We start from the raw sequence: 15,425 nt of genomic DNA, 5'->3' as shown, positions 1-15,425 counted from the left end.
GGCATGGTAGATCAATAGTGTAGGAGAGAGAATAAAAAGGAAAGTCCAAGAAACATGTAGAAACATATACACATGCTTAAACTCTATCAAACTGTATAGAGAAAATTAATCTTTGATTATTTTAATATTTTTTGGGTTTTGTACATTTAAAAATTTTATAAATTTTTTTCATGGCAAAATAGACATAATGTAAGATTTACCATTTTAATGATGTTTAGATGTCAATTCAGTGGCATTAAGTATTTTCCCAGTGCTGGTCAACCATCATCACTATCTATTTTATGAGACTTTTTTTTCCTATTTTTCTAATTGAGGTATAATTGACATACAACACAATACCTTAGTTTCAGGTGTGCAGCATAATGATTAGATATTTGTATATATTGCAAAATGAGCTTACAGGACTATTCATTGCAGTGCTGGTTGTAGTAATATATTAAAAACAAACTGATTACAAAGGGGATCAGGAAAATAAATTATGGTATCTTTGCTAAGGTATTATACAGGCAATAGAGTAAAAATTTCAAAGTATATTTAATGCCATGAAAGCATTTAAGTAAGTAGAGGAGTATAGTACAACTTAGATATTTTATTTATTTATTTTATAGGTTTTTTAAAAAATTTTATTTGAAGTAGGCTACACACCCAACGTGGGGTTTGAACTCACCATCCGGAGATCAAGAGTCACACTGTCTCCCGACTCCTTACTCCTCACCTGGCCTCCTCACTTGGACACCTGGGTTGGGTGTCCTCTCCTGCCCTGTCAGCATGTCAATGTCAAGTCAAGATGTTCTGTACTAAGACGCGGCACAATGAGTCTGCAGGTGTGGTGGGGTGGAGGCAGTCACTTACTCCTCACCAGCGACTTGCCATGGCATCGGACGTCTTGTAATTCTGGTCTCCGTGTGGTTCTCCCACCCCTTTACCCTGCCCTTCCCTCTGTGTGCGGATTCCAGCTGCATGACTCTTCTTTCTCTGGAGCATACCTGCAAAACCATGCCCACCTCACTGCCCTTCCCATTGCCCATCTCATTTCAGTTAGCAATTAGAGCTGTAATGTAAGTAAAACAGGGTAACGAGGCCAACCCCCCCCCCCCATTTTAAACAGTGCATTCAGGGAAGGCATCTCCAAGAAAGTCACACTGGATCTGACACCTGGGAAGACAGAAGAAATGTGTCATTCAGCTCTAATTGCTAACTGGAATGAGAGTATATATTGGAGGAGGCAGGTGCTATACAGGTTCAATCAATGTTTGTTAATCAATGAACCGGTGTTGCCACCCCACATGTGCGAATTGTGGATCACAAAATCTGAAAGAGATGATGCATTGTCCCCCCCAGGAGTTTGTTCAAACTCCATGCAGTCACACGGTGGCAGGAGAACTTCTCTGAAAGACTTTTTCTCTATCCAAGCATTTCATAAGCAGTCTAGTCAGACAGAGCCTACTGAAGAAATGACTTCCCTTTTCAGGGTAGCCTACTTTACATCCTGAGGCTCTGCCCTAAAAATGAAGAGAATCTCTGTCTGTAGCTGAGCACTTGAAAATGAGCTGCAGTGCTCAGTCAAGTAGCATGTGTGGAAGGCCTTCAAGATGTTCAGGATGGACAAACGGTTGCCAGTCATGAGATACGCATGCACACTCACAACCATGCTGAGAGCTTTGATGTTGCCCTAGGAGCATGAGACTAGGTCAAGCTGCACTGTTAGAGATCTGATAAGCCTTCCCTGAGCGAGAGACTAGGAGATCGGAAGGGTGAGAACGGGTTAATGAGGCATCTAGACAGAGTGGAAGGAGACTCTAAGCCTTCCAGAGAAGGAACAGCATGCGCACATTTCCTGGGCAGCAGGAATAGGGATGTGTAAGCACAGTACCACCCTGAGATCTGAGAAGGTAGGACTCTGATTTGGACTCTATGAGGATGACCAGCTTGTCCGTTTGGCTGATTTTAGCCTTGAATAGCTTACATCTGGGAACCCTGCAGTCCTGGGCTAATAAGTCATTAGGTCACCCTACCCAAGCTTTAGAGGGCTCCCACTCTGGTCCTCTTTCAGCTGTGCCTCTTTTAACAGCATAAGATGTCTGTAGAGCCAAGCGGATTGGCTCACCTGCAGGTACCCCCTTCTAGAACTTGCCCAGGTATGTAGCCCCCAAAATTCCTTTCCTTGACTGTCCCAAGCTTGCTTTGAGATCCTTTGATACCTCTTCCCTAAGTCTGCCCTTCTGAGGATGGATTACATCACCAGAGTCTGCATCCCTTACCCAGAGGACAGCAAAGCATAGCTATTGGTGGAAATTATGGTAAGTGCTTGGAAATGCAGGCTGGGGTTACACACATATTCACTTGAGCTTCTGGTGAGAATGAAGCCAGATTTGGGATGGGCAAGGCAGCAGATCATAATCTTTGGCCTTGGGACTGGCTCTGCCTAATCCACCATGTCCCAGTACAGATTTCTAAGGAATCTGAAACTTCTAAATTCCTACCTAGTCTTCCAGCTCATTATAAAAGTCTGTCTTTCATAAGATACAGTGCCCATCTGCATTTAATTGTCTGGTAGCTTGCTTTATACCTTTTATATATGTAGACATGGGGTATATGACCCTCCATTTTTTTTTTTTTTTAAGATTTACTTATTTACCTTAGAGAAAGAAAGAATGAGAACACAAGTGAGAAGGGAAGAGAGAGGTGAAGAAATCCCAAACAGACTCTGTGCTGAGTGTGGAGCCCAATGCAGGCTTGATCCCAGGACCCTGAGATCACTACCTGAGCCAAAACTAAGAGTTGCCTGCTCAATCGAATGAGCCATCCAGGTGGCCCAGCTCTCCATTTGTATGATTGCACTGGTCTCCACAAATGTTATTTTTTGTGAAGGGAACAGTAACTGTTACTCTTTTCTTTTCTTTTCTTTCTTTCTTTCTTTCTTTCTTTCTTTTTTTTTTTTTTTTTTGTGGGGAGGGATGGAGGGGTGGGGTAATGTTCAGGTGTGTAGGGAGAAAAATGGTTCAAGATGAACAAAAGAACCAAAAGAATCATCAAAGCAATAACAATCATTATCCAATGCTTTGGTAACACTACTGTGCCTCCCAGATCTGACCTCATAATTGAGAACTTACTGTCCATTGCTTGGAGTAGCCCTCTCTGGGAATTAGTTAAGGCTAAAGATAGCTGCCTCACCCAAAGGACAGACCCTCACCCCAATCCAGGACAATTCAAAAGGGCCCTTTGAGATCTGGAGCTCCCTGTGGGGCTGGCAAAGACCTTCTCATGACTGTTCTCCAGCCCAACTTCCTCCTCAGCCCAATCCAGTTTCCTTGCCTTTACCCCCAGGTACAGATCCCAAGATACTTCTAATAATCTTTCTACATGTTACCCTCTGTCTCAGAGTCGGCTTTCCTGTAAACCCACCGGCCACCATGTTTCTAACTACCATTTTACTCTTAGGCTCTTTCTGAGCATTTTCTGTACGTCGTTTCATTGAATTCTCCTAACTTTCTGATGAAGTCAGTGCTCTTATTAATACTCATTTTTGAAATGCTGAAGCTGAAAATTCCTCAGTGCGTGTGGCTGAGTAACAAGATCACACAGTGAGTGGGGGAGCAGAAGCTTCCACCTCTGGCTAGCTTCTGGACTTCACTCTAGCGATGGTAGGCACTCCTTGGATTTTGAAATTATATTTTCAGTCACGATTCATTTATTTACCTATCTTTTTTATGGGGGTTGGGGGGGTGGGTTGGTCATCTGGATCCATTCAAGGCTGTAGTTTGACAAAGTCCATATAGGCTATCATTCCCCTAATAGATTTATAACACAAAAGAAAGCACGACAGAATGTTGATGATATTCAGAAGAAAAAAAGAAATGATGCAACAGGGTGTTTAAAAGGTAGGAAACACTAACTTGCTGTGTTCTGAGTTCTACAATGCAAGAGTCCTTGATACCACAGCCTAGTTGGTAGAAGGCTGGTGGAGAGAGCACGATGCTCTAAGATACTCAATAAAACAGGGACGTGAGGAGGCACACAGGCAGCAGACCTGTTCTCGGGCTGACATCATTCCTAATGAACTTCCTTTTTCCTTTTTAGTTTCCTAATCATCTATTTAGCCAGTAACGGTTACACTTTTTTTTTTTCTTTTTTCGTGGGGAGGGATGGAGGGGTGGGGAAGAATGTTCAGGTGATAACTTATGGAGGTTTCCAATGAGATGCAGTGTTTGAGATGTGCATTCATGAGGAGTCAGTAGAGGTGAGAGTGTTTTTAGCAGCTCCTGTGCAAATCATGACTTCTTATTCTTGCCTCTGGGCCCTAGCTTAAGATGTTCCCTCTGTTTGGGAGCATCTTTAATCTCTCCCCGATGATTCCAACTCTTCCAAAAAAGGGGGTGACGTTAAGCTAATTCTTGAAGGCCTGTTCCTTGGCTCCCTGTTAGATTAGCCATCCTGGCTGTGTATAGCTTGTACTGCTCCCATTGCACAAGTCACTGGGGTAAAAGGGCTGTTAAATTTCTCAGAGCCTCACCTCCTCATCTGTAAAATGGGAATGCACACTCCTGTCCTGAAGGGCAGTTGTAATAACCTTAATTACTTTCTATAAATTCCTATCCAGAGTAGATCCTTGAGAAATTTTTACTCTTTTCTTTCTGGACATACATCAAAATACTTATTTATGGAAATGTGCAAGGATAGGCTGGGAAGGATTTATCCTTCATAATCTAATCTCTTTTCCAGTTTCACCTGGGGAATGGCTAATAACTGACTGTGTGTTGCTAAATGCCTGAATCACATCCCTATATCCCCATTTCTCTACAGTCAAAAGAGCAGCCTGAGGGATACCACCTGGTTAATAACAGCTTTCTTCTGATAGGGAGTTAATAAAGGCATAGCCTAATGCTCTTTTCGATGAGGAAGTCTGAGTTCTTACTGCCATAAGGACCTGGCAACTGAGGGAGTGGGGTGGAGAAAAGGTGAGAAAAGGGGGGGGGGAGGGTGAGTAAAGGGAAGAGGGGAAGTGGGAGGGGAGAGGAGAGAAGAGAGATTAAAAATGGAGAAAACGGGAATTTAAGTTCATCCGACCAGGTCCTTCATACCCAAGAAAGAAGCCTGGTCAGGCTGCTCCAACTGCCTGCTCCCTCCCAGCTTCTGAGAAATCCTCACAGGTTCAAGATGTGCTACTGAGTATTCATTAGAGCCTAACACTTTGTCTTAAACCTACTGGCCTTGCAGAGAGGGCTCACTCTGCAATTTGATGCAGTTGCAAGTATGCTGGAAAACAATAGCTTTAGACACCAGGGAAAATGATATGCCATTCAACAAAAGCCCCCTGTCATCTGCTTTGTGATTGGAAATGAGGTGGGGAGCAGTTTCCCAAATACTGTATATTACTGAGCAGATGTATAAGAATCAAAGGGAAAATGGTTGCCAGGGAGACAAGACACTCATGCCAACTCTGTTGCAGACTAATCATAAAACGTCTCCAGGGGGCATTTTATAGCCACAAGCACAGACAGGAACACAGCCAAGCCAGGGATCCAGATGTTGCCCTTGGAACTGGGCACCCATTTCAGGGGCTGGCATCTGCCTTCTGCCAAACAGAATGTGTGTGGCCACATCTGCTCACTGCAGAAAGTTAACACACACTAAAAACAGAGGAAAGGTTGCCATAAAATAATGATTTGGCACAATGCAGAGGGAAGACATTAAATATTAGATAACTCCTCTGTTAACCCTAAGCACATTTCTGCATTGCTCTTTCCTAACTCACAGCTCACCCATATCCTATCTCTCAGCAATTTCCATTCCATTCACCTGAGAACAATCTTGTTTGCAAATAATACCTGAATAATTTACAATCTGCCTAAGTGCATATGACAGCAAAGGAGAAAGAAAGTTGGAATGGACTAGTTTCACCAATTAGTCCAATAAAATACAGCTTTTACTTTACAGCTCTTAAAGAAGACATGATATACATTTGTATCTGAGACTCTGCTATTAAATTACTATCTCCGATAAAAAGAGTGGATGACAAGGTATTTTCAAAGTGTTTATGTTCACTTTCATCTAGTCTCACTTAGAATGATGAGATTTTTGAGCAGTAAGCTATGCTATTTTAACATCTCAAGAACTTTTTTTATGACCAGAGAAAAGTTCAATGAGGCATAATTTAAACGAGTGCTGTATCTGATTTTGTATATATGTCTAGCATTTTCAGTTTACAAGTCTTTTTTCACTTATCTTCTATGTTATTCCTAAACTATCTGAAGCAGTTGCTTAGAACAGGTACTATTATTTTTTTTTTTTTTTGAGTTGAGGACACTGAAGCCAGAGAAGTTTAACGATTTTTTGATAGTCAAAGCAGTAGTAATAAGAGACTTATGATCAGACTACTACATGTGAACTGCTGACCGCAAACTTTTTTGTCCTCTGCGTTAAAAAGACCATCCTTAGCTTTTGAGGAACAATGATCAAAACTTACCCACACATGAATGGCAAAATTTTAGTTGGCTGGATTGAATCAGAACCTTCCTGGGGCGCCTGGGTGGCTCAGTCCTTAAGCATCTGCCTTCGGCTCAGGGCGTGAACCAGCGATCTGGGATCGAGCCCCACATCAGGCTTCTCTGCTATGAGCCTGTTTCTTCCTCTCCCACTCCCCCTGCTTGTGTTCCCTCTCTCGTTGGCTGTCTCTACCTCTGTCAAATAAATAAATAAAATCTTAAAAAAAAAAAAAAAAAAGAACCTTCCTGCCTGAAATAGTTTCCAGTTGGTGTGACAATTACCATCAATTTAGCAGCTAAAACAAAACCCATTTATTATCTCCCTACAATGCCTGTGGGTCAGGAGTCTGGGAACAGCACAGCTCCCCAGTTAGAGCCCAACCTTGCTGTTTTCTGTTCCAGAGACTCTGAGCATGAGCTCCTTTCCAACCTCATTCAGGTTATTGGTGGAATCTAGTTCTTTGAAGGTGTAAGTCCGACTGGAGGACTCCATCGCCTTTCTGGCTGTCAACTGGGGGCCACCTTCACCTCTTCGAGGTTGACAGAGTCCTTCTCACATGTCCCCCCCATGTTCAAAGCAGCAGCATGTCACACCCCTTCAAATTTCTTTGACTCCTCTTTTCCTTCCAGAGTCTGCCATTTAAAGGTCACATGAGATTAGATCAGGCTCAACTGGATAACCTCCATATCTTAAGGTCAACTGACCTGAGGCTTTAATTACAACAGCAAACTCCTTTCCCAGCAGTACTTAGACTGGTGTTTGATTGAATAACCAGGGTCCAAGGGTCTTGGCTGGAGAGGGACATCACTAGAATTCTGCCGAACACTCTACACGAAATGTCCTCAAACCAACAGCATCAGCATCACCTGGGAGCTTGTTAGAAATGCAGAATTTCAGGCCTCACCCCAGATCTAGTGAAGCAGTAATTTATCAAGATCACCAGGAGACTCATATGCATATTAATAAGAAGCACTTGCTTAGACTGTAGTTATTAGGGTGTTGTTGTTTTTTTGTAGCAGACACTAAGTTGGCAGAAACGAGAAGTAGACCATTCAGTTCTTTATTCCATCTTGTGAGTGTTTCTTCTCTCCCATTCTGACATGGAGAAAGGGGGTCAGAGAAGGCCAAAGGCAACTTTATGGATCATGGCCTGAAAGTGTACACAGAGCTGTGTCCTGCTGAGCTGTGGAAGGAAAGGGATTTTTCAGAGCATTTGCAATGGAGCTTTTGATGGTTTATTACTTCTTAGCCTTTAGCATTCTTAGTGGCACTTCTTTGCTGCTGAGAGTGGACGATCTTGAGAATATTATGAAATCTTTTAGTGTTTGTTTATGGTGCATGGCTGAAATGTTTGAAACTTTAAATGAAAATAGATCCCTCTGCAGAGCAGGGATAATAGTTAGAAGACAAAAATCAATTTTGTTTTCGATGGAGGGAATTATGCACCATCTGATTGTTACAATATGCTGCATTATTTAGAATGTATCTCATAGGGGCCAGCTTTCCATGAGTGCATATTGATTTCATGTCCACTTAGCTATAGACAGGCATGAGACCATAAGGAAGTCCAAGTGCTATTGGTCAAGGGTTTTAAACATATGCTCAGCTGCCCAGTGCTAATCAACCTTACCAGGAGTGCACTGAAACAACTAACTGTACCTCCACTTGGTGCCAGCATGCCCACGATGTGGCAACTCCTCAATCCTGAGTATAACGGAGTATAATGTAAAGCGGATGTAATGAAAGAATGGTGAGATCAAAGTTCTACTGGGACTATTGTAGCCAATGAAAAAGTGAACATCTGCTGAGAAAGAAAAAAAAGAGAGTGTTCAGATCAAGAAGTGTTTGAATTCAGGACATGAATGTGTGTGTGTTTAGGGTAGAGCAAAAGAGGGAGGCATTGAATGTAGGAAGAAGCCACAAGACCTTTTTAACGGTTTAGAGCCAGAAATACCTAGAATACATTTTGAAGAAGGGCTATGACTCACATAATATATGCTATGAATGCTTCTTTATTGCATTATATTAAAACTGCACCATTATCCCTGGTATATGGTAGATATAGTAGGATTTCTTTCATGCTTTAGATGAAGCATAATGGGAATTTATTCTCTGATTTCTGATTTTCTCCCTAATGGTAATGTGTCCAAAACTGAAATAAGGACGCCTCTCTAATATTAATGGTACTAATATCAGTGGGCTAATATTGTCACATTTAACAAGCATGTCTTGAATGATGGACACCTCTCTGCCAGATGCCACGCAAGGTGCTGTGAATACAAACATGAAGATGTCTTTGTTTCAAGAAGCTAGCTGTCTATGGATGTAGACGGGCAGGCAGAAAATGATAAGATAATTTGATTTGAGTACCAAGAGGCACGTGAAAATTGTTATGTGACCACAAAGAGGGAATGGCCAAATGTGGGAGAGTAGGTAGAGGGGCTGAGTAAGTCTTCGGAGAGATGAGGACATAGTGATGTGTCTTCAGGGACAACAAAAGCTCATCCAACTGAGCAGAAGAGGGACTCTGAAAAGTAAAATAAGTAGGTTATTATTTTTTTAGACCCTTAAAAATAAGTATATTGGTGTGGACGAATTGTAGCAACTCTTTAGGTCAGTGAGCAGATGAAACACCTGTTTATAAGGAGGGAAATTGGGAAAAAATCATAAAAAATAAAATACTGTATATAATATCTGAAAAAATACTTTATAGATTCTAATATTGTGTAAATACTTTGCTCCTTGTCTCAGGATTGTCCCCTCATCCTGTTGGGATGTAGCAAGTAGTATTATCCACATTTTACAGATGCAAAAGTGGAGGTAAAATGATTTGCTCAGGCGTTTAGAGCAAGGAAATGTTCGAAACTCTAAGACTGCCATTTCTACTATAATCAAAGACCTCCCACAAAATGAAACTTTCCACTCCATGTTCTTTTGGCTATCGTCTTCTGGTTAATTCTCAACCTTTCAAAACTGGATGCAAGAATTAATAAATGTGAAGCTGGGGCGCCTGGGTGGCTCAGTTGGTGAAGCGTCTGCCTTCGGCTCAGGTCATGATCCCAGGGTCCTGGGATGGAGCCCCGCATTGGGCTCCCTGCTCAGTGGGGAGCTTGCTTCTCCCTCTCCCTCTCCCCCTCCCCCTGCTTGTGCTTTCTCGCTCTCTCCTTCAAAAAATAAATAAATAAATTATTAAAAAAAAAAAACAAAACTAATAGATGTGGAGCACAGAGCACAGTGCGTGCTCCCAGAAATCAACTGATGGATTTAAGGTTCCTTTTCTTCTTCCTTCTGCAGAATTACATTGCCACCACTTTTCAAATAAATACTCTACATGTTAAGCTATGATACCATCAACACCTGTGCTCTACACCTAGCCCACTGACCAGCTCCCTCCACGCTGGATCTCCAAATCACTCATCCTTTTTTTTGTTTTTAAAGATTTTATTTATTTATTTATTTGACAGAGATAGAGACAGCCAGCGAGAGAGGGAACACAAGCAGGGGGAGTGGGAGAGGAAGAAGCAGGCTCATAATGGAGGAGCCTGATGTGGGGCTCGATCCCATAACGCCGGGATCACGCCCTGAGCCGAAGGCAGACGCTTAACCGCTGTGCCACCCAGGCGCCCCTAAACCACTCATCCTTAAGACATGCCTTCATCAGTCTTCTGTTTGAAACTCTATGTGGGTTTATTAATAATAACTAATGTTTATGAGAACATAAAGTGTAGCAACCTCTGGGCTGACCATTTTGCATGTATTATCTTAATTAATATTAAAAATAATCCTTACAAAGTGAGCACTCTAATCATCCCTCCCTTTAGGTAGGGGTCAAAGCCAGAGTGACAAGGTTAAATTTATTTACACAATATAAAGAGGCAGGGTCCTGATTCATACCCGTCTGTTTGCAGTACACATGCTTTTAACCCCTAAGCTTATGCTGCCTCCTGCAGCAAGCTGATGGCCAAAAAGGTAGAAAAAAATACTTATTGGATATGCAGAGTAGATACAACACAGGTGAGGAGCTGTAAACTTTGTCTTCTCTGATTTGGGATCTGGGCCAGGGAAGATAGAAGTATATCCACTGAAAATGAAACTTTTTGCAATTTGGAAAAACTGCAGAACATTTCCTGAATAAAACTATTTTCTCTTTTTTTTTTCTCTTCCTTCCTTCCTTTCTCCCTTCCATCTGCCCATCCAGCCTTCCTTCCTTCCTTCCTTTTAATTTAAAATTAGAAGCTCAGAATCAATTGCTTTGCTTTCCTTGGCTGGAGTCATTTTAGAGAACGGGCATCATCATCTCCATCAGCAGCAGCAAATACGATCATTAGGCTGTAAATTGCCCTTACATTCATGGTCGTTTCCTAGTGCAGTTGGATTTAAACTTGGTTATTACATTACAAAATGGAATGTGTTAAGTTTGCTCAAGTTCGGCTCTGGAGTTTACATCGGAGTGCTGTGATTATACAGTACTTGGACTAAAGCTAAAATTGACGTTTTCTTAGCATATATAAAGATTAGATTAAACTATTTCCCCAAATAAACAAAGACTAAGAAAACCCCAATCAGCTTAAAGGTCTGAGAATAGACCTCTCACGTCACATGCAAAACTTACTATACGTGCAGCAGCTCCAATGTCTAAGTCAGAACCACAGCAAATGCTGCCCGGTGATTGGATTTGGTGCCAAAACCTATCAACCCCAAATGCTGGAAATGTTCACAGCTGGTAGAAACTCAGCAGTACGGACCTGAGAGTTGTTTAAGGTAGATACAAAGAGGTGACTTCTTGCTGTAGCAATTATCTGATCCTGTTTCGAGATTTCTTACTTATGTCAATTTTGATTTTATATGTAAATTTAAAGTTCCATCAATGGCCAAAAAAAAAAAAAAAAAAAAATTCCATCAATTACAATGTCACTTCCATAACAGCATGATGTCGTGTGGCGGTGTAGTGGTTTTCACACGCTTATTCAAACTGCAGATTTCTGGGTCATCCCGCCGCCCCCCCTTACCCCCACTAGAGATTCTATAGTTCTGGAGATAAGGCCCAGCCAGGGATGTCCCATGAAAGGCAGCCCCTAAAAATGTGCAAATGCATTCCCAGCCAGGAGTCTACACCCAATGGTGAGTCTGCTATAGCTGATCCACGAACTTTTGAGAAACGTATGTCGGGACAGAGCAATGGCTTTGCAGTCAAAATGGCTGGGGTCCGAATCCCAGATTCTGCCAGTCAAGGACTCCAGGAATTGGAGAAGTCTGTTAATCCCTGGCAGCCTTGATTTCTTCATAATAGAGATAGGAATATTTATCTGTCAGGGCATCTCGGTGGCTCAGTTGGTTAAGCATCTGCCTTCAGCTCAAGTCATGATCCCAGGGTCCTGGGATCGAGCCCTACATCAGCAAGAACATGCTTGTCCCTCTCCTGCTCCCCCTGCTTATGCTCTCTCTCTCTCTGTCCAATAAATAAATACAGTCTTAAAAAAAAAAAAAAACGAATACTTATCGACCAGGATTGTTTAAAGGATGAAAGCAAACACATGTTCATCACCTTGTGTTGTGTTTATGTGTAGTAAATACTCAATAAAACAATTTATTTAAAACCTTATGTTAAAAAAGTAAAAAGATGAGGATGGTGACAAAAACAGCCAAATTCTACAGTGCATAGTAACGCACTGTCCCATCTAGGAAAAAAGAATGCACCCTATCTCTACCGACCATCTTCCCAACCCAAACACACATACACATCCATAAACACACTTTTAAACTATGCTTTAACTTGTAACAGACCATGAATTCCTCACTCGGTTAGAAATAAAGAGACCTTTCTTAGTTCAGTTCAAATTCCATAAACATCTACATAATATTAATTAAAATGCTGTGATGCTGTGTTCATTGCTTGAGAACCTTAACATGCTGTGGGTTGTTGGACCCACCTTCTAACCGAGCATCCAATCACACACGATCTACTCACACCTACCCGACCCTTGGGAAAGGGGTCTGTGACTCAGAGGCTGTGAATCTGTCACTGAGACTATACCTGAAAAAAATTAAACGTGGGTTTTGAAAAAAGAAACTAAAGGACTATTCCTCCATTTTGTGATTTTTAAAATGAGAGTCAATTACCATGACTAATTCACTTAATTGATTTAATTTAATACAACAAATATTAAGAGTTGTCTATTAACCAAAAATCAATGCTAGTGGCCCATATATACCAAATGGAATTCAAAACAAAACAAAACAAAAACATGGTTCCCTTTCTCTTTGAAATCTGACTAGAAGGGGATACTACATTAAGCATATTTTAACATATATACAGTAAAAAAGAAAAAAAAATGAAAGGAAACCTCACCTAAAATATAGTTGAAGGCTGCCTGGGTGGCTCGGTTGGTTAAGCCTCTGCCTTCTGCTAAGGTCACGATCTCAGGTTCCTGGGATTGAGTCCCACATCAGGCTGGAGAGCCTGCTTCTCCCTCTGCCTTCCCCTCCCCCTGCTTGTGCTCTCTCTCTGTGTCAAATAAATAAAGTCTTTAAAAAATAAAAGAAAAAAGGCAAAGGAAAGGAAAGGAAAGGAAAGGAAAGAGAAAAGAAAAGAAAAGAAAAGAAAAGAAAAGAAAAGAAAAGAAAAGAAAAAAGAAAAAAGAAAAGGAGAAAAGAACAAATAGAGTTGAGAATCCCTGAAAGGGGAGCTCTCAGGCACTACCACCAGCAGTAGGAAGCATACCTCCCTTCCCGCTACAGGAAGAAGCTTGCTTTACATACCCCTGCGCAAGGAAGGAAAAATGACCCTGTGCAACAGTTTAGCCAATAAGAACCCAGGAAGACAGCCCCGCCCAACTTCTTCTTTTCCCTACAGAAGCAAGCCCCTCTCTTCTGTTCTCTGGACTTGCTATGGTTCACCGTATTGTGCCTGTCCTGAATTGCAATTCCTCATGTTGCTGGTAAAATAACTGGCTCTTTTGTTCTTTAATGTCAACATTACATAATTAAGTATATTCACCATCATGGTGGCAAATAGAGGCAGGATTTCAGAGGTGTATAAAACAGGAAGAACACACACACTTTGAGAATGTTGTAAGCAGGACGTTTCATGAAATGATAAGATGAAGAAGAGTTAGGGATCCCCTAAGCGGTTTTTTGTTTTGTTTTGTTTTGGAAAGATTTCATAGTAACCACTGAAATCTCTTCTTGTCAAGAGAATGACAAAGAATATGCCATGCAAATATTTCTGGTTTTGCTTTTAATCTCAGATTTATAGTCCCAACTTTATAGGCAAGGTAGAGGAGAGGAAAAATAAAGAATGCTTATTTCTCTTGTTTTCTTCCTAAAAAAACAAATGAACAAATGAAATGGAGATATTTTTAAAAGTGATTTCTCTGCTAATAAGAGAATGAGATCCAGGGTGTTATGCAGGCATAAACGTACAGTGACGGTAGCTTCAAACCTCATCACCAAGTTCAATTTAGCTAAAGTTATTTAATAACATGAATGGAATACCTTAATGGAGGGAAATTGGAGAAATCTTAGAAAGTAGTCTAATATCATGTGAGCTCTTTTCTTCCAGTTCAACTCAAGACCTTTGCAGGCTCGATGCTGTGCATACCAATGACAAATTTCTGACATTTGAGACTGCAGAGTATAATTCCCCCTGTTATCTTTTGCTTTTTGTCAATTGAAGGTCTCATGTTTGAGCTTGAGTATACACAAGTCTTAATTCATCTTAAGTATCTACAGACCCCGAGCTCCTATGGAGGAATACAAGTTCTATCACAATGCAACCAACCCCCACTGCTTACTATTCTTCCTGCATCTTTATTTACCCTCCATGCACACATAAGCATGCACACATGAACACACTGCTACTATACCATCATTGGCAATTTTTTAAATATGCCATGACCTTCCACATTTCTGAGACTTTGGGCATTGGCTTTCTCATGCCTGGAATGCCTATTTCTAATCCTTTACTGGCTCAAAGAATTCAGATGTAGATTCAAAACTTAGCTCAGGTCTCCACTTCTTTAGGAACCATCTCTTCTTTCAACCAGACTTCCATCTTCTGGGGCTTGGGAAAACACCCTCCTCTATGACAAATCTGTACTCAAGTACATATTTCTATTGCTCCATTAAACTATGTCTCTGTCTTGTCTACTCAGGTCTGGCTCCATGGATATGTGACCAGTCACTTCACCCTTTCCAGAAGGATTTCTGCTTGGGGAACAATGCTCTATAGTTGCTATCTTCAAATATTTAATTTTTTTCTTTGCATTTATGCATTGTATGATGGGTCAGTGGAACATGTGCCTGGAGCTTGGGGCCTTGGTTCACCCATGGTTCTACCTCCCATAACCTGAGAATAGATTTTCAGCTGTTCATTCCCTTCCTCCCTGGGATCATAGCCCATCCAGCCTCCCCTCCCCATCCCTGCTCCAACACTGCTGCCTCTGTCCACTTCCTGCAGCTGTGGGAAAGTCTGGGTGCAATACCCCATAGCTTCCTGGGGAGGGGCATGATGGCAGCCATCCCACATTGACCCGACAGTACCCCAGAGTTTCTGGCAGGTGGCTGGCCATAGGGAAGCTGCTACTTGGTGGGAATATGTCTCAGTAACCCTTATCTAGGTACCTAGCACTTCCAGGCACCAGGCTTAAAGCTCCTTGGGGAGTTTGTCCATATGCCATGGTTGAGGTGATGGGCTCATGAGAAAAGGGAGATGCTTCACTCAAATTCCTACACCTCATCTCTGGCTAGGACACTGGGAATAGGTCTGGCAGCTGATATGAGGGGCAATGTACCTGTGAGAGTCCTCACTTGCTTCACGAGTATCTCCCTGCTCTGGAGCACTCCATCCTGTCTAGGGCTCTCCTCTTTTCCCCCTTCCAAACTTTCTGAGGCTGGCTTACGTTCCTCTCTTCTGGCAAACTCAAGGCACCTCGAAGGAT

The sequence above is a fragment of the Ursus arctos genome, unplaced genomic scaffold, assembly GCF_023065955.2.
Source record: "Ursus arctos isolate Adak ecotype North America unplaced genomic scaffold, UrsArc2.0 scaffold_19, whole genome shotgun sequence".
In the NCBI taxonomy this organism is placed as follows: domain Eukaryota; kingdom Metazoa; phylum Chordata; class Mammalia; order Carnivora; family Ursidae; genus Ursus; species Ursus arctos.
The sequence above is the reverse complement of the archived record's forward strand: the minus strand, read 5'-3'. Positions refer to the sequence as shown.